General features: G+C 34.6%; 1 protein-coding gene across 2 annotated transcripts in view; it reads left to right on the top strand.

The window, feature by feature from the left end:
* Positions 1-19,668, top strand: part of LOC131430709 (tubulin monoglutamylase TTLL4) — a 55,584-nt gene that overhangs the window by 12,835 nt on the left and 23,081 nt on the right. The window lies entirely within an intron of this gene.

Below are 19,668 nucleotides of genomic sequence, written 5' to 3'. Positions count from 1 at the left end.
CGGAAGAAGAGAACGCCACCGCCTAGCACACAGTGTGCTTTGTTCAATTTTGTATAGCGTGCAGGGTTGTCACACTTAAATCTATTGATGTTTTCGTCAAGGGTACCGGTGTAGTATAAATAAAAACCCTTCTTAATCCACCTAGTGGTGTGATAATGCCTTCATAACAGTCTCATGAAAATATATTTCATACTTTTATTAAATAATTTCGGATACCAATTTTGACACCAATTGATTCAGATTGATTCGAGTAGTTCACAAAAGCATGCTTCAGTGTTTATGTGACACAGTCAGCATCATTTTTCCAAACTAGTGCTTGACATTTGCGTTGTCTATTTGTATGAGAAGAGTGATGCTAATCTAAAAAACCTGTTTTAATAGAGGTGATCCCAAAATTTTGGCACCCTTATATATATATAAGAGCGGTAAAAATCAATGTGTTTTGTCGGTTACGTCACTTATACCATCATATATCTGGAACCAAAAGTCACAATCATTTGATCTTCGAACTTGATCAATGGCCCAACAGTAGCTTTCAAACGAGCCCAAGTTTGTTAAAATCGGTTCAGCCATCTCTGAGAAAATTGAGCGTGTTCAAATATCTTCGAAAAGCGCACTCATACACACACACACACACACACACACACACACAGATATTTTCCGATCTCGTCGAACTGAGTCGAATAGTATATAACACTATGGGTCTCCGAGGTAAGTCGGGTTTTCCAGCAATTCTAATACCTTTCTATAGAGAAAGGCAAAACCCTTCTTAGTCCACTTAGTGGAATTTTCATATATTTTGAAAAATCACCATTTTCGAAATCGAAAAAAAAATTTTGATGCCAAAAGGCTGAGAATAACATGAAACGTCGAGATTTAGTGTCATCTCGAAAAAAAATTTTTTGAAATATCGACTTTTTGGGACTTATACCATCATATCTCTGGAACCAAAAGTCACAGCCATTTGATTTTTGAACTTGATCAATGGCCCGATAGTAGCTTTCAAATGAGGCCAAGTTTTTTAAAATCGGTTCAGCCATCTCTGAGAAAATTGAGCGCGTATAAATACATTATTAAAAAGTTTTTTATGTCAATGATTGCGCAATTTACATGAGGGCAATGTTTTGATGTTTAAACGAATTGTTGTTATTCAATACGAAAAAATGTAGTTTAATCCAGATTAAATTATCTCTATCTTCAAGGCACTAATTGAAGTGAACAGCATTTTCCAGGAGAAAATAGCTTCGTCGAAACAGAAAGTTTTATCATTTTTAATTATGAATTTATAAAAAATTATCATAAATTAATTTTTGGTGTAAATTTTCTGGCATTGCTCGTAGAAAAATTCTGACACAGGTTTCATTGTTAATTACATAATTATTATGCAGAATTTGCAAGAATCCGTCGAGAGGAGAGAGCAAATGAGGCCTATGAGTGTATTGAATAAGAAGAGAGCACAAAGTTTTTACATGTACTAAACACTTTGAATGCGTTCCGAACGTTCAATAGTTAACAAGTTCAATTGAGTTCAACTTGCGCAGGTTTTCAAAGAACCCACAACTTATATTTGTCGGCCGGTATCGGTTCGATTGTCCTCTATCATCATATAATAAAGTAGGAAAAACTTTCTGTAATGTAAATCATTTCTGAGGAAAAATTAGACTTCCTTGAAAATCTTTATAAAATCAGTATTTTTTTGCAAAATCCGTACGAAATTCCATTAATTTCACCAATGTACTTTAAAATCAATAGAATACTGAAAAATCCGTATATCTGGTAACCCTGATGATGCATGGCCGTGTTTTGGATTATTAAAATGGACCTACATTTAATCGCCCGGTACGAATCGATTGAAAAAAGTCGGGTTTTCCAGTAATTCTAATATCTTTCTATAGAGAAAGGCTACAAACGTTTTCTGTTGTGCCCTTGGAGCAATACTTTGTACGTGAAGAAACGGCGTTCTACGCCTCTTGGTTTCAATTCATACGGCGACCAATTTCCTACCTTTCGGATCATTTCTATTGCTTTTAAACGTTGGAAAATGGCTGACTGAGTAATTTCGAGTGGTTTTGCTAGTTATTCTTGCGTTGGCGACGATTCTTGTACCGACTTTTGTACACAAGGGTCAGTTTATCGAATCTGTATGTAAATGAGTGCACTCAATTTTTTTCAAGTTGGTCGGACCAATTTTAACAAACTTAGTTTTAAATGAAAGCTCAATATGTTCCATATGATTTTTTTCATTTTCTTCTAGATCCGACTTCCGGTTCCGGAACCTCAAGAAAACCCGTTTTAATTCACCTAGTGGTGTAATGATGCCTTTCTCATGTATAATATTGTTGAATTCTATTCAAAATTTTTCTCTTCGATTTTTGAAAGAAACCAAGGAGTTGCTTGTGCTTTTACTAGTATAACGTACATAATGAAACAGTGCTTTGCTCGCAAAGGTCCATCCTTAAGGAAACGAAGTAGGTTCACTATTATATGCACTTCCGGCACCGGAACTCGAGAACCGGTATAATCTAAGTCGGTTCGTACGGCCACCAACTAACATGACGTACAAACTCTACTAGTTTTTATTCAAATTTTTAAGATTTTATACAATTTTGCCATCGCACTCTAAATGACGATTTAAATGTTTGTTGTATCCGAAAATATGCAGTAATTTTTGGTAGGACCATAAGACCTTTCATTTGACCATAAGATTGGGAATAACGGTTTTGAGCTCAGTTTACAAAATTTTTTACGGTTTTTGTTCCGCCAGTTTAAGTGACGGTGTACAATATTGAACACACTTTACCCTATAACTCCGGAACCGGAAGTCGGGTCCGGATGAAATTCGGAAGTCGGGTCCGGAAGGAATTCCGTATGGGACCGGAAGACCTTTCATTTGAATCTAAGTTTGTGGAAATCGGTCAAACCATCGCTGAGAAAAGTGAGTGAGATCCATTTTGGTATATATGACCACTATTTCCTGTGCTTCCAGAACCGGATACCGGGAACCAGGATAGCCGGAATCGGTTTGTTTAGTTGCCTACTGATAATGACTATCGATTTGTGTAGTTTTGAGACCAGTTTAGGAAATTTTTTACGTGTTTTGTTTCGCCGGTTTAGGTGACGGTGTACAATATTGAACACACTTTACCCTATAACTCCGGAACTGGAAGTCGGATCCGGATGAAATTCAGGAATTCCGTATGGGACCACGAGACCTTTCATTTGAATCTAAGTTTGTCAAAATCGGTTCAGCCATCTCCGAGAAACACACACACACAGAGAGAGAGAGAGAGAGAGAGCGAGAGAGAGAGAGAGAGAGAGAGAGAGAGAGAGAGAGAGAGAGAGAGAGAGAGAGAGAGAGAGAGAGAGAGAGAGAGAGAGAGAGAGAGAGAGAGAGAGAGAGAGAGAGAGAGAGAGAGAGAGAGAGAGAGAGAGAGAGAGAGAGAGAGAGAGTTTGCTCAGCTTGATGAACTGAATCGAATGGTATATGACATTTCTATATGAGAAAGGCAAAACATGCAAAATATAAGAGATAAGGTTTTTTCCAAAGTTAGATTAAAATGAAAGGTCTAACGCTATCGTGTTTTTTCCAATTGTTTTTTTTTCTATAAAGACGCGTTTAAATTATATTGTTTATAGACAGGAAGGAAACGATTTATTTTTCTAGGGGGTGAGTAGGGTCTGACACTTTCTAATAATCATATTTGTTCTTCTTATTTTGGTATAATAAAACATTTCATGAATGTTTTGTCAAATTTTCAATTCAATCGAAGCAAAACTCTTGGACCTGTTTTTTCGCAGTACTATGAGATAAGAAAATATGAAGACTTCCAGAGTTTTGTTCCGATAGGATTGAAAGTTTGACAGAACATTCTTGAAATGTTTTACTATTAGAAAATACAAAGGACAAATAAATGATTTTTCAAAAGTGTTAGACCCTACCCGCATCTTAAACTATGCTAATTTCTTAAACGCACGAAATCTCCTTGAATTGGCTCAAAACTATTCCAATATATAGAGCTTGTTAATTGATGGTCACACAAACTTACCTAGGCTATACCAGTTCTCCGTTTCCGATTCCAGAACCACCGGAAATAAAGTCAAAAGCTCCAAAAAAAGTGATATTAAAAATATTCTTCTGAAGAACAGGAAAAAATAATATTTAATGAAATTCACAATTTCACAACACTCATCAGTTCATAAGCATTATAATATTAATTCCAGGGTTGTTATGTCAGATTTTGAGGTGATGGCCCGAATTTCAAGAAACATCATTTCACATTTGTGAATAATTTGTTTGGAGAAAAACTCGTAATAAATTTTTGAAGCTTGTTAGTGTTATGAAACTCAAAAAAAATTGGAGATGGGCGAACGTTTCATCAATTGGTCAAGCTGGACGAATTGGTGAATTTTCATCTCGATAAAACCAAAATTTACGAGAAGGCGGTTCTAGCAAATTTTTTCTTCACTGGCCAAATTTTTCGTTTTTGCTCTCCGATCTGTGGTACAAATTACTATTTCAGCAGAGTTGTTACCAGGAATTACAAAAACTTTTCGATATATGTGATTGCGTTTCCCCATTCTAATACGGAAATCAAAAGAAGATTTTCGCACTCAAAGATATTGATATCTGATGGAAGATATCGTCCCAGTGAATACACATTCAATAATGCAAAGAACGTAATAAATGAAATGCTAATATTCGACAATATGTTCACAAATTTTGTGTGTGATAACAATCGCATTCTTAAAGCAAAATTTGCACGACAGGCTTACGAAGCGAAGTTGGACAAGAAAAGAGACGAAGAAGAAAAGTTAGAACGTTCATCTAGTGCTAGTCTCGACGGGAATCCATCCGTGATGATAAGAAATTATTATAATAGTTTGTTGGTTCGACTATCCAACATTTTCAGTTGTTCTTTGCGTTCTGGATTTTTTTCCTGAAATATGAAATAAATCCTATGTGAACAAGGATATAGTATCCAACTATCATAGAATTGCTGCTCGAAGCTGTTTGAAATTTATAACACATAGTTGCTCTGACTACATGTCTGAGAATCAGCATGGATTCCTGCCAAAGCGTTCAACTTCCACAAATTAAGAAACCTACACTTTCTACATCATACCTTTTACATACCGACTACAAGTAGATTCTCTATACATTGCAATTGCAATTGTTACAATTACACGATAGATGTCGTAGTCTTCGATCCTTTTTCGGATTCCCTATATAAGAACTAGTTATGGATATAACGAGCCCATTGCTAGCAAGTGCCGCATATTTCACAAATGTTTCAATTCTTTCGACTTCGATGTACCACGTAATGTTATAAAAAAAATCGTTCCTCATGTCTGTTTATGCAAAAGATGAGGAGGTTTTATGCCTGCTGGAGAACAAAGCTGAACAGTAGGCGATAAATAATTGAAACTAAAATTAAAAAGAGTAAATCAGATCATCCTGATGTGATCTACCTAAAATTCTTCTTACCGAGAAGGAAAAGCTTGCCGAGCAAGAAGATGTTGAAGCTAAAAAATTGTCTTCACCGAAATCTGTTTAAAATCACAATTGTAAGCAAAAAAATCAATATCACAATTGTGAGCAATTTTATTTTTACTGTAACATTTTCCGTACATCAGAGAGTATAAAATTAACTAAGGACATCGAAAAAGATGGAGAATAAAAATAGAATCGTTTTCATGGGGTATTTCAAAGTGACGTGTTGTACGCGGACTTGTGTTTATATGACAAACTTATGCAGATTTAAAAATTATATTTAAGTGGATTTTCAAGTTCTGCGGAAAGTATAACCTGCTTCGCTCGAATATCGCGCGTTCTAGTTTCCAACTTTGCGCGGATTTCGCGCGTTTGGATTTTGGAATTTTTCGTTACAACCCTGTAATTCAAGGTTACGTTACGGACGTTAGTAATAGTAAAGAACGTTTCCTACTTCTCCATTAAACTCATTGTGCTAATTGGCTATCCTGCACCCCACATATGCTTAAAAATAGATAGATGGACTGGAACAGATTTGCAAGTTTGGCTCTAAAGTACACTCAAGTCTTTGTAGGCGTCAAAGTTATGCGGTTTTTAATGACACAAGATTAGAGCTGCTTGATTTTATTTCAAATGATCTAATAATACGATTCTAATTCGCTGAATGAACATTTATGCAGAAAATCGTCATTTCGTATTCTCGTCATACTTTTTCCATCCCTTTGTACAATGAAAGTAGAAGAGACTAGCGATGGTAATCGTTATTATAATAGTCCTGAAATGCGTTTTTGCTATCTGGTGTGAACGTGATATAACTTAGTCAAAGGGCTTATAACAACTCTTCATATATTGTCGTTCCTTTATAAATAACAAGTTGTCATAACTCATTTCAGCCATTGTTCAAACCTACGCCACCGAGCCATATTCATTAAAATATACAGAAACTGTTCCCAAACGGTTCCTATCTCTACTCACCCCATTTGAAAACGGATTGCATAGCTTTTCCAACATGCACTAGACAAGCAAAACAAGTGCCTAGCCATTCGTAGAAACTTGTATCCTATAGGCTTTTTCCTTCCACAAATAAAATGTGTCTGTTGGGTCCCATTGCGAATGGAGTTTATAAATCAACTGCTAAGTGAGCATAGCAAAGCACATTGTTACCGATATACCGTTAAAAGCTGGAAGTTCAACCGATATCCGATGCATAAGAGCTGCAAATCAAAAATAACCTTCGTCCGATGATTCCCCCCAGCATTGCTTCTACTGAGCAGGCCAAGGTGTGACAGGAAGAAGGTATGTAGATGTAGATCAAGGGTGTGGAATATTGTATGATCCACCGATACCCGCCTTCGGCAGACAAATGTGACAACTGGCCCAGCAGGAAAGGGGGGGGAAAGGCGGAAGCTTTATGCAACCGAGAAACGAAGCCCTGTGAATGTCGAAGACCTCTGGAACGATTCGTTTATGCTTTTGTTTACGCTTGACTCAAAGGATGAGGTGGGTGTGGGGTTGGTTGGAGTGTGAATTTTTGCTATTTCGTTCGGTTTTGATTGTTGCAATAAAACACTGGCATTGGCACTATAAGTAGAATGCATTTAACATATTTGAATCGTCATAAATCGTAGCGTATAAGCTTTAACGAACGATTTTAGTTGAATTTCGTTGAGCATACTTTTATGCTCTATTCCAAACAGTTCATATACCTTTGGCGAATCATCAATCTCCAAAGGTTATTGAACTTTCGAAAAAAAAACTTTCATTCAGTTTAATAACGTGACATAATAAATGTTAGTAATGTCACGTTTCATAAACTACACAATTCAGGTGAAATTTTCTTGGCATGACAGACGATAATATTAATGAAACTGAACTGCTTGTGTACCGTATAGCAAATATGAAAACGCATAAAATATAATCAAATGAATTGGATATTTTGCTTATTGCATTTGAAACAATCTTATTCCTATCCAGATTGGTTTTCCGTATGGTTTCAATATAGGATCTTTATTAATATTTTTATACAAAAGTGATATGGGTAACTTTAAAATTCTAGAAAGAAACGATAAAACAGAAATGTAAAAACTTTTGCGTTTATACACAGTTTTGTTTTATCCTGAATATGATACCAATGCTATTGTTAGTTCAATGGACAGTGGCATAAATCTAGTTGAGTCCTAGTGGTAGAAGAGAGGAAAAACAATACAATTGATAAATCTCATCTACGAACGAAAAATTTTAATGGTAAATTTTGTTTTCAATACAAGTTAAAAGTTTTTCTAAAATATATCGGTTGTGTTCGAGAAATTTGAGAAACTTAGGATGGTAATAAAGAGTTTAGAATTTAAAAAAAACTCAAGAAATTCAATATGTTATTGAGAAATTCAAGAAATTACGAATTGCACACTGACTTAACACTTAACGCTTAATAATTTAAAAAAATCATAAAATACAAAAAAAATTGAAAGAAGGCTCATCAAATATAATTTTATGTAGTGTAGCGATTTAAAACCCTTAAGCAATCGAGCAAAATTCAAAAAGTTCAAGATATTTAAGAAAAAAACCTATTTTAATCCATCTAGTGGTGTAATGATGCCTTTCTCATATTACTCATTACATCATAAATATAATCGTGAAATTCGCAAAAACAACTGTTTGTTGAATGGAGTTAGGATAATTTGTTCGGATCTAATCTCACAAACTTTATAAAACCTGTTAACCCTGTAGTTCGCGAACCGAAAGTAGTATCCACAACAAATTAAGGAATTCCGTATGAAACTGTAAGACTTTTCTTTTGAACCTATAAGTTTGTGAAAATCGATTTGGCCATCTCCAGAAAAGTAAGTGAGATCCTTTTTGCAGTTTTTGATCACTATTTCCAATTCTTCCGAAACCGGATTCAGACAAACGGAATAGCCGAAGTTGGTTCGTTTACTACCAACAAATATGACCTACAAATTGGAACAGTTTTGAATGTAGTTAAACCTATACATACTATCTCATGCTCTATTTCGATTAAACAAAATCTAACAAACGAAACGAACCTGCGTTTCTGTTACATCTGCATATGTAAGTCAAGCTAAACAGCGTGAATCAGCAGCATAAAACATGTAGTAAGATTATTATTATTATTATTATTATTATTATTATTATTATTATAATTATTACTATTATTAGTATTATTATTATAATTATTATTATTATTATTATTATTATTATTATTATTATTATTGACATCACTACACAACGTGTACGAAATAGAACTAAGCACGCCTCTTATTGTCACTCTATATGGCGATTTGAAAACTTTGACACTCATCGCCCTGCAACTGCGGAACCGGAAGTCGAATCCGGATGAAATTTCACAGTAGGTTTAAAGACAGTATGAACTTTAATTCAAATCAAGATTTGTGAAAATCGGTTCAAGCATCGTAGAGAAATCGAAGTGAATTTAGTTTTAGGAGTTTTTCTTCTCCACTTTCGGTGCTCTCGGAACAGGAAAAGAGGGGACCAGTAGTACCGAATTAAGTTTTCATGACCACAAACTAACAAGCTCTGCAAACTAGAAGAATTTATCGGACAGTTTTATGGGATTTGTACCTGTTTTTAACCATTGTTCGTGGAAAAATACTAATAAAATTAGTAATTTTCCACTTATCACTCCTTAGTTCCGAAGCCGGAAGTCGGATCCTGATAAGATGTTTCACAAATTTTTAGGGTATTATAAGACCTTTCATTTGAATCTTAGTTTGCAAAAATCGGTTGAGTTGTTCGCAAAAATCGGTTGAGTGTAAACTTTTCCTCAAATTTTCACATATTTCCATATGACTCCGGAATCGAAAGTCACATTCAAATGAAATTCAGTAGCAAGCTTTGGGACCATAATACCTTTTATTTGAATCTTAGTTTGTGAAAAACGGTTCAGCCATCTCTGAAAAAAGTGAGTGCATATTTTTTTCACTTTTTCGGTACATATCATCCTATATCTCCGGAACCGGAAGTCGGATCAGAATGAAATTCAATAGCAGGCTATGGGACTATGAGACCTTTCATTTGAATCATTGTTTGTGAAAATCGGTTCAGCCATCTCTGAGAAAAGTGGGTGCATATTTTTGTTACATACACACACACATACACACACACACACGGACACATACACACACACGGACACAGACAATTGCTCAGTTCGTCGAGCTGAGTCGAATGGTATATGACATTCGGCCCTCCGGGCTTCGGTTAAAAAGTCGATTTTCACAGTGATTGCATAGCCTTTCTATATGAGAAAGGCAAAAACTAGAATAAATAAAAAACGAGAAATCTTATAACTTCAAAACAAAAAGTAACTCGGAAAACTCAAATTATTTAGAAGATTAGAAAACCTTCTTCTAATCCACCTAGTGGTGTGGTAATGTATTTCCCTTTCCTCGATACAGTCTCATTAAAAAAAGGTTTTGCCATCTTATTGGAATAATTTCTGGCACTAATTTTTATTTTGACACTAATTTAGTCTCATAAGTCGGAACAATAAGTCACAGCCATTTGAACTTCGAACTTGATCCATGACTCAAAATTAGCTAAGTTTGCTAAAATCGGTACAGTAATCATCGAGCAAATTGAGCGCATAGAATACAACGCGTTTTGTCGCTCAGGTCACCTTGTCATTATGTATCCGAAACCAGAAGTCACAGCCATTTAATATTCGAACGATCAATGGTCCAATAATAGCTTTTAAATGATCTTAAGTTTATTGAAATCGGTTCAGCCATCTTCGAGAAAATTGAGCACGAAAAAATATAATAAAACTAACTCATAGATCTTAGGAACAAAACATTTTTAGAAGACTGAGAAATTAAACATTATATTTATAAAAATAGTTTTAATGAATAATTTAGGATACTCGTGAACGTTTGACAACAAACTGAAAGAATTCAAGAAATTCAAATTAACGAAATTTATAAATTTGAAAACTTTCGAGAAAATGAAATTTGGAATAAATTGCTTTTTCATAGCGGTTAGTGGAATGAACTAAATCGCTTTTAAAGAAAAAAAATTCCATTCAATTGCAATATATTAAAAATAAAAAAAAAACTAACGTAATAGTGATGAAACTCGGGGATATGGCGTGATGAATAAGAGTAAAAAAAAAGAAACACAATAAGTTCAGGAGACTTGAGGAAATCATAATTTTGAATACTCTCATGAAGCTCGACCAAATTAGGTGGCTTTCTAATAATAATTCTAAACGCATAAAAAACTACACAGAAAGACCCGATCAACTCGAACAAATCGATGACAATTATTCATGTAAATAAGATCGTGCTCCGTATATGTTGGGATCATGAAGGTATATAATTGTATACAATTCAGGTAATAACCCGTAAAGTTTCATCATGACAACAGCGGCTTCAGATAATGTTAACTAGTTGGATAATGATGTATGAGAAAGTCTGTGTCACCCACCTTATATTCCAGACTCGGCGTCATCCGACTTCATTTCTTTCGAACAAAGCAATATGCACTTACCTGAATAAAGTTCACCTCACACGAGAAAATAAATTGACACGTTCTTGGGCAAAAAACAAGCTTTTTTTTGGTCCGCAATTTATAGATTGTCAAAACATGGGAAATACGTTTAATTTAAAATATCCAATAAATTTGTTTAAAACCCTCAATTAAGTGAGATTTACTTAAAGTACTTAAATTTAGATTCATATGAAATGTCTTACAATCTAATGAGTTACTATCTATTGTGAATACCGGGTGAAGAATGATAAACATTTTCAAAAGTGTGATTTTCCAGATTATATGGTTGAATCATTGAAAGCTGTTGATTTTTCTAGAATCTGACTTCCGGTTCCGGAGTGACATCCCAGAAACAATGCCCTAGACCGTAACCTTCTCATTCAAAGGAAAGTGTTCTGCCAATTGAACTATTCTAAATTTGGTAGAACACAATACAGAAGGCTATTCACTAGAACTCCGGAAATGTTCCGAGTGTGCATAGCCGCTGTGGTTCTATTTTCAATCTCTTCAGCTTTTATGCCACAAGTAAACACTGTGTAGCCGTAGAGCTAGCAATCTAATTTTTTGAACATCCTTCGCTGGGTAATGACATAGGCAATTTTTGATTTGTCGCTTTTGCGCATCGGCAATAATGATGAGTCTCTGGGAACCATTATTTCTCACTCGCTTGCGGCATTTTCAATGTACGCATGGTCGTATCTTGTATTTGTTTCATTTCCTAAATACCCAGTCTTTGTATTTGTTCCATTTCCTCAATACCCTTTGTACATTTTTCAGTCGTATATTCAAGCCCTAACAGGAAATGATTCTTAGTGTCAGTAGAATCGTAGAACTAGCCGGACAAAGAGTTTCATACGCTAAGAATCAGCTGCGAAATCAAAATCCACGAAAGGAATAAAATGATAAAACGTTGCATTCCCATAATTTATTTTTCCACAGTCAACTAATCGTAGCTAGTCCGACTCTCAAAGTGAAAGTCGTTCGGAATCGTCCCAAGATTGTGAAAGCACAATTCGTAATCAGTCATCCTGGTTTCTGTATACAATGTCGCTGACTTAAAACGATAAAAACTGCAGCCCACTTCATATGTGCTTTTCGGAACTTGCATAAAAGCTAAGCCCTCTTGACCCAGTTTGGCACTAGCAATCTCACATGTTTTAGCTTGATGTGCAAAAGGTAATCATACCAATAGTCATCCATTCATCCCATCATTCCAAGTCGGAGATCGACTATGATAAAGGAAGTTGGACTCATTTCAAACTGTTAACTTCACCAAAATATAAGTATTACTAATTTTTCGCATTATTTTTGCATTTCTTCGAATTCATCACCTTTAGGTTGAATAATCAATCAGAAAATCGCATTGTCTCGATTAATGGGATCAACATTGGAACAATAGCCCTAGGCAAAGTTCATCAAAAGCTTCTGACTTCTCACTCCCGAAGTCAATGAACTGTGACTAACTGAACCTGGTTTCGCTTGTTTACTGCATTCTGCTTCAATGTGTAGTGGAAACGTCCTATATTCGGTTTGATTGGCGGAACTGTGTCAAATAAATGCAAGTTAGTTACAATTATATTTTGACTTGGTTGGGCGATGGTTTTTTTTTTCAATAACTGCCTTGGTCGTTGTTCCAATCGTTGGGAGCAAGTGATTCCTGGTTTGGTTCATTAAAACATGAATAACTATTTCGTCACAATTTAGCAGTCAATTTATATAACCTCGCATATTCTAAAATGATGCCATTATTCCTTCACATAATTACATTCCGAGAACATCACCCTCCGTTCAATTTTCGATGATGGAAACAGCAAACAACAAAAACATACGATAAACTTCTGTTGCTAGCTTGGCTGTTAGGCAAAATAAACTACTAATTATTCAGTATATAGCGTTTCTAATCAGAAATCGAAATAAAATAAGTGTCGGGATTTGGACTGACAGGTGTTGAACTGAATGATTAGGCGAAACCTTCTTGTTAAAGGTAATTGTACCAATCGTCTGAAATGTTGACGTTTGTTTGAAATGTTCCTGTTCTCGTTTAAATTAAAATATATTAAATCGAAATAATTTGTTCGATTAGGTCATGGACCTAATCAGAGCTGCGAAATAAAATTCATTGTTCTATTTTAAGGTAATTCGAATTATCATCATTGGAACTCTCGTGAATTGTTGTTGAAATCCTCAACTATAAAACTCGGTTTCACGCGTCATAGCGCAAAACAAATGTCCTTGGTGTGTTGATTACCTTGATTCTAACTAGCTACGATGTCCACCATCGACTTATAAGCTTTCACTTAGTGTATGTATCAGTAATACTACTTCAAAGCGTTGGGCATAATGCTTGACAAAAGGATTGCACAGTATACTGACATAATCCCTTGAAATGTCAACACTGAGTGTGAGCTGTCCTTCCCAATACAAAGAAGCCACAGAAAGACTTTACCGCGCATTTGACTTTTACGCGGGATGTCCCCGTTTCGCCTCACTTGAAACGTTTCCGTACTCGGGAACGAAACTTTCCCTTGGGACTAGTACGTTGAGAACCTGTTTTTTTTTTACAAATAAGGTTGTAAAACCAAGAACAGAACCAAGGTAATGAGACGGTTGTAGAACCAAGTTTAGCCAGTCAGAAACATTTCGTCAATTTTTTACTATTGAATTAATTTATTCATTTACGATACTTTGTAAGTAGAACTTTCGTCAAAAATCCTAATGCGTTTATTTGTTTTTCAAAGATAATTATTTTGTAAGATTCTATTAGTCTTGATACACTTGTTGGAAACCAATTACCAAGTTGTTAAGAAGCAGGGAATGCCACAAATATATTCCCTATTCCCTGTTATGCTAACAACCCCAACAAATGATCGCTTTGAGAGTCCAGTTTCGATCCAAGCCTGAAGTCATTATTATATCAGTTCAAAGCAAACATGGATAAATTTTACAAAGAACATTGAGTTTGCAGTTTGCTGTAGATATCTTCAAAGGTTTCTATCTTGTGCGTTTATGCTGGCAAGCTTGAAATTACAAGAAGAATTATTTACACGAACTAATGACTCAAATCTATACCATGGCGACAGTGCCAAGTTTGAATGCCACAATGTTGGATATTCACTGAGACAAAAGAATCCTGAACAAGACAAAAGTCACAAATTTTCTTGTGTTGGAGTATCGTTTTTGTGATGTCTACCAGAAATAAGAACAGTGACAAAAAAGGTTAAAGATAAAATAAATTATATAAAAAAAACGAACAATGACCACAGTTATTTTTTATCATTATTTGAAGCTTTGTGTCACGTTTTCAACAGGCATTAATTTGTCTAAATTGTGAATATTCCGTAATTTTTATTCTATTTCAATTTATTTATTCTACCATGAAATCATTATTATTACAAAATTAAACCATCGATGAGGGATGCTCAATCATTTGCTTGAAACTTTACATGAATTTCAGTTTACTACATATTTTGTTTTCAAAGCTATTGTTTGCGTGACAAATATTTTTCTAAGTCGACATTGTAATTTTGCTAGAAATTTCTTCAAATCGTTGTAATTCGAAAACTGTTCATTGTACAAGAAGCACGTAAATAAAGTCAATTAAATATCTTGAATAAATATACACTGAGAGAAGGTGAATACATTTTCAAGATCTCAGTTCTAATTGGCTCAAGTGGCACGTTAATATCGAGATTTGACATTTAATTAACGTCTTACCAAAAAATGAAAGAATCATCAAATAATTTAAATACTAGAATACGTCTCTGCAGCTCAAGAGGAAAACTTTGCTCCTACAAGTATACGTTCTCGAGAAATTTAGATAATATAGACAATTTCGCAGTTTTAGTTATTTGAGAATACATAAAAAGGGTGTTTTTATGAGCTTCCTGATTTGAAATTTAAATAAAACATATGCCGAATTATGACATTTTTTTTAATTATAAAAGTTTCAATCTTAATGACTATTCACCTCTTCGGGACAGAAAAACTTTCTGACCCTATGTGCGGGATTGGGGATCGAACCCAGGTGGGCTGCGAGAAAGGCATCGACTAACCCATCACGCTATACCCGTCACCGTTGATAGTTTCTTGGCATTTCACATTTAGGTATGATTTCGGCAATATGGTATCACTGAAGAGAGTTTAGCGCTATAAACAGTTTTAATTGAAAGAAGATTTTGAAAATAAATTCCTACGATTTGGAAGCGTTGTTCTGAAGTTAACCTATTCATGATTTTATTAACTTTTTTTTATTAACTTTTCGTTTGAGTGTTTGAACAGAATGATTTTACAAGAATAAATTTTTTAATATTACCATTTAATTCTGTTATAAGTATATCACGTCACTATACAAATTCACTATGTATCTCACAACACTATAAATCATGTATAATAAACGTCACATCACATATACGTATTTCGAATACAATTTATATTCATCTTCAGTGTATTAGCGGTTTTTTTTTCATGATGATTTGCCTAACAATACAAAGTAGAGCCGTCACTTTATACTGGCAAAACAACTTTCCCTAAGTAATCCCTATTGAAAAAACGAACCTCATTAAAAAACTCCCGTTACTTGTATACACTGGAGTCTTTTCAGTGAAATTTAAGATATGCGGTTTTTAAAAGGCAAATTATCGAAGTTATGTGTTTTTTGAAAGAATGCATTTATAGTGGAGATTTATTGTTATTTCGAAAAGAAATTTGAAAAAAAAATAACTGGGAAAGTTGAAATTCTTGTGTTGATGAGATTGATGTATAAAATTGTAATCGAAATCGACTTTTTTGCCGTCGAGATCTTGTTTTTTCCTGAAAACAATGTAACAGAATTTACACAGTTTTTTTGTGTTCCAGAATCTCCAAATAGATTATTTAGAATAAAAAGTTTCAAGACTTTTTATCGATTCTTACATTTCTCAGACATCTGGCAAGAATTTTTTTTTCTGTTCCTATTTTGGTTTATTATACGATTTTTCGAAGCTATACGAAATTTTGAACTTACGAAGTTATGTGATACGTATTCTCTGCATAAAAAAAGACTTCAGTGTATTTTATTTAGAATAACTATTTTTGTTTGAGCGGAATTGTTGGCGCAATTTAACGAAAGTCTTAGAACCGAACCGATGTTACTAGGAAAATGGTTAGCAAATTTATTGCTCTTGAACTGTAAAATCATATTTTTCATCGAAAACATGAAATCTTGCGGAAATCTTTAAATTGTTTTAGTTACTATTACTTCTTGATACAGAATAAAATGTATAAAACAATTTAAAAAAGTGCATTGATTTTCTCAGAAACCGCTCATCTAATTTTCACAGGTTTATGTTCATATAAGTATAAATTACAATTTCAAGAGCGATTTTCTCGTATAGAAAGGTTATGTAATCACTGTGAAACCCGACTTTCAAACCGAGGACCGGAGGGCCAAGTTCATTTAGTGTCATTTTTGCACTTAATTTTCTCAAAGATGGCTGGACCGATTTCAATAAACTTAGATTCAAATGAAAGGTCTTGTGATCCCATACAAAGTTCCTGAATTTCATTGAAATCCGACTTCCGGTTCCGGAGCTACAGAGTGATTAGTAAAGAAATTTCAATTTCAAACTACTTAGTTACTTTTCGCAGAGATAGCGTCACTGATTTTGACAAACTAAGATTCATATGAACGGTCAACGGTGATCTCATTAAAAACCCCTGAATTTCAATCTTATCTGACTTGCGCTTCCGGAATTACAGGGTGAAGAGTGAGAAAAATGTATGCCATCAAAGCGGCGAAGCAAAAACGAAATGGAATTTCTAAGCTAGGGTAAAAACTATTTCAATCCGTAGTCATTGTTAATAAAAGACCAAATAAACCGATATCGGCAATCCTGGCTCCCGGTTTCCGATTCCACAAACTTCGGAAATAGTGGAACTGTTTCATTTTGTAAGTTGTACTAGTTGATGCACTAACTTTTTTGTTTTCTTTCCAAAAGCAAAAAAAAATAATTCGAAGAATACCACATGTAGAATATAAGTGATATGAGAAAGGCATCATTACACCACTAGGTGGATTAAAACAGGTTTTATACACGGAAATATCGAGCAAAATACATTCAAAAAGCCATATTATTCTTCAATTAGACAGGTATGGTATGGATCATTGTTCCCGGTTCATGAAGTACTGGAAATACGAGGTCTGTTCAAAAAGTTCCCGGAATTTTTTAATTGCGCGCGTCTGGAGAGTCCGGTGGTAAATTTTTTTTTATTGTGTTGGTACATATGTCCCTAATGTATGGTGAAATTTTCAGCTGTATTCATTGTTTACATTCGGTCTTGTAGCGGCTGGTGTAGACGTGTTTTTTTGAGCTCGGCGATTTTTGTCTTGGTGACGTTTGGTGCTTCCACGTGGACGATTGTGCTTTTGTTTCGACATCAGAACCGTACACCCATGTTTCATCACCAGTTATGACCCTTTCAAGTAAATTTGGATCGTCGTTGACGTCGTTTAAAAGCTCCTGAGCGATGGTAATGCGTTTGTTTTTTTGATCAAAATTCAGCAGTTTTGGAACGAATTTTGCTGCCACTCGTTTCATGCCCAAAAAATTTGAAAAAATATGATGGCATGAGCCAACTGATATGCCAACTTCATCAGCAACTTCTCTAATAGTGATTCGGCAATCATCCATAATCATTTTTTCCACTTTTCCAACATTTTCATTGATTATTGACGTGCTGGGTCGACCGGAGCGTTCGTCGTCTTCAACGTCTTCGCGGCCATCTTGGAAACGCTTATACCACTCGTAAACACTTGTTTTTTTCATAGCAGACTCACCGTAGGCTCTCTGTAACATTTCGCACACTTGGTTACACTTTATTTCATTTTTCACGCAAAATTTAATACAAATTCTTTGACTCTTCAATTCTTCCATTGTTTATACTAACAAAAATCGCCGAGCTCAGAAAAACACGTCTACACCAGCCGCTACAAGACAGAATGTAAACAATGAATACAGCTGAAAATTTCACCATACATTAGGGACATATGTACCGACACAATAAAAAAAAAATTTGACCACCGGACTCTCCAGACGCGCGCAATTAAAAAATTCCGGGAACTTTTTGAACAGACCTCGTAGTTATCAAAAATTTAAAAACGGAACTTTTTTTGACTTTTACTCGGATCTGACTTCCGGTTCCGGAACAACAGGGAGAGATGTGTTTAACATTCTAAACCGTCATTTAGAGCGAAAATGCAAAAAACGAAGAATTCCTATTAGCATGGGTCAAAACTGTTAAAAATGAAGAAGGTTATGCTAGTGTACACTCAACTAACTTTTTGTTCTTTAATATTCCAAGAAAAGTTTTTTGAAGAATCCCTTAGAAATATTTATGAAAACATGTTTTATATGGAAAAGGCATCATAACACTACTAGGTGGATTAAAACAGGTTTTTAATTTTATTTTAACTGATTTTTGAAAAAGTCGAATGTTTTTTTCCAGTGTATAGTTTATTAGAATGTCCAATTGATTTTCCACATTTTCTTGGACACCATTTTAATGCAATTCACCGTTTTTTTCAGTTACAAGCATTGAAGGGAGTGCATGTCAAATTACATCCACCTTTTGAAAAAAAAATTAAAGGAATTGGTCTCTCCATTCGCGTAAAACTATTGTTTATCATGCTGGAAAAGTGTACAAATTTCATGAAGTTTGAGAATTTGCTACCCATTTCCAGATTTTCTCAATCAAGTTCCGATGGCCCCTTTCCTATACAAGCCAAATCGATCAGCCCCGCTTGGATGCGATGTTCATATCAAATGGATTCGATCATTGAAGTTTTTCGATCTTTTTCATGATCAAGCTTTCGATTCTTGAATTCAAATAGTGGCAATCAGAAAACTTGGATAATCTGAAAAAAACTGTAATTGCTCAAGGAATCTTTACTCAAATCGGAGAAAAATTTTCATTGCTAGTATTTTTTACAAAAATTATTATCTTTTATACACAAACTTTCCTGTTCCAAACAACTTTGCTTAACTGTTGAAAAAAAAAACATTTTACCTCGATTCTAAATTTCAATTGAATAAATAACGAATATATCATCAGCGATTTTTATATCATTACCAACAGATAAGTTCAATAAGTAAGGGTTTACAACTTACTGACAACATTCCAACGGCAAACATTACCAGTTTTAAAAAAAATTATCTCCATCAAAATGAAACAAATAGACTATTAAAAACGATTCTGTGTCCCTACAGATGTCACAAAATTTTCAATTTTCTAAAGAATTTAGAAAAGGTGTCCACTGTTTAGGATGGTGGGTGTGAACCAATGTTGATAATACTGATCAGAAAAGTTTGTTCAATTTTCCAAACTGTTCAACATGCTTAAACGTTACCAAATTTATCGATATAACTCTGTTCTCGTGAATTCTGAATCTATAAAAAATAGGTGCATTGTAAAAAAAACTCGTATTCCAACCCGGCGGCGTCTATTTATTAGCGTATCCTTTTCGCTTCGTTATCTTGTCGTTAGTGCAGCGTCGCTGAAGCACTGAGAACAAACTACAGAGAAAGCAACATCGTCATGATTCACAACATAAAACTCAATTTGCATTTGCAATTTTGCATGCCACTGTTTAGGCTGCAGTGTTGTCACGAGTAGATCTC

Source organism: Malaya genurostris, chromosome 2, assembly GCF_030247185.1.
Source record: "Malaya genurostris strain Urasoe2022 chromosome 2, Malgen_1.1, whole genome shotgun sequence".
In the NCBI taxonomy this organism is placed as follows: domain Eukaryota; kingdom Metazoa; phylum Arthropoda; class Insecta; order Diptera; family Culicidae; genus Malaya; species Malaya genurostris.
The sequence above is the reverse complement of the archived record's forward strand: the minus strand, read 5'-3'. Positions and strand labels throughout refer to the sequence as shown.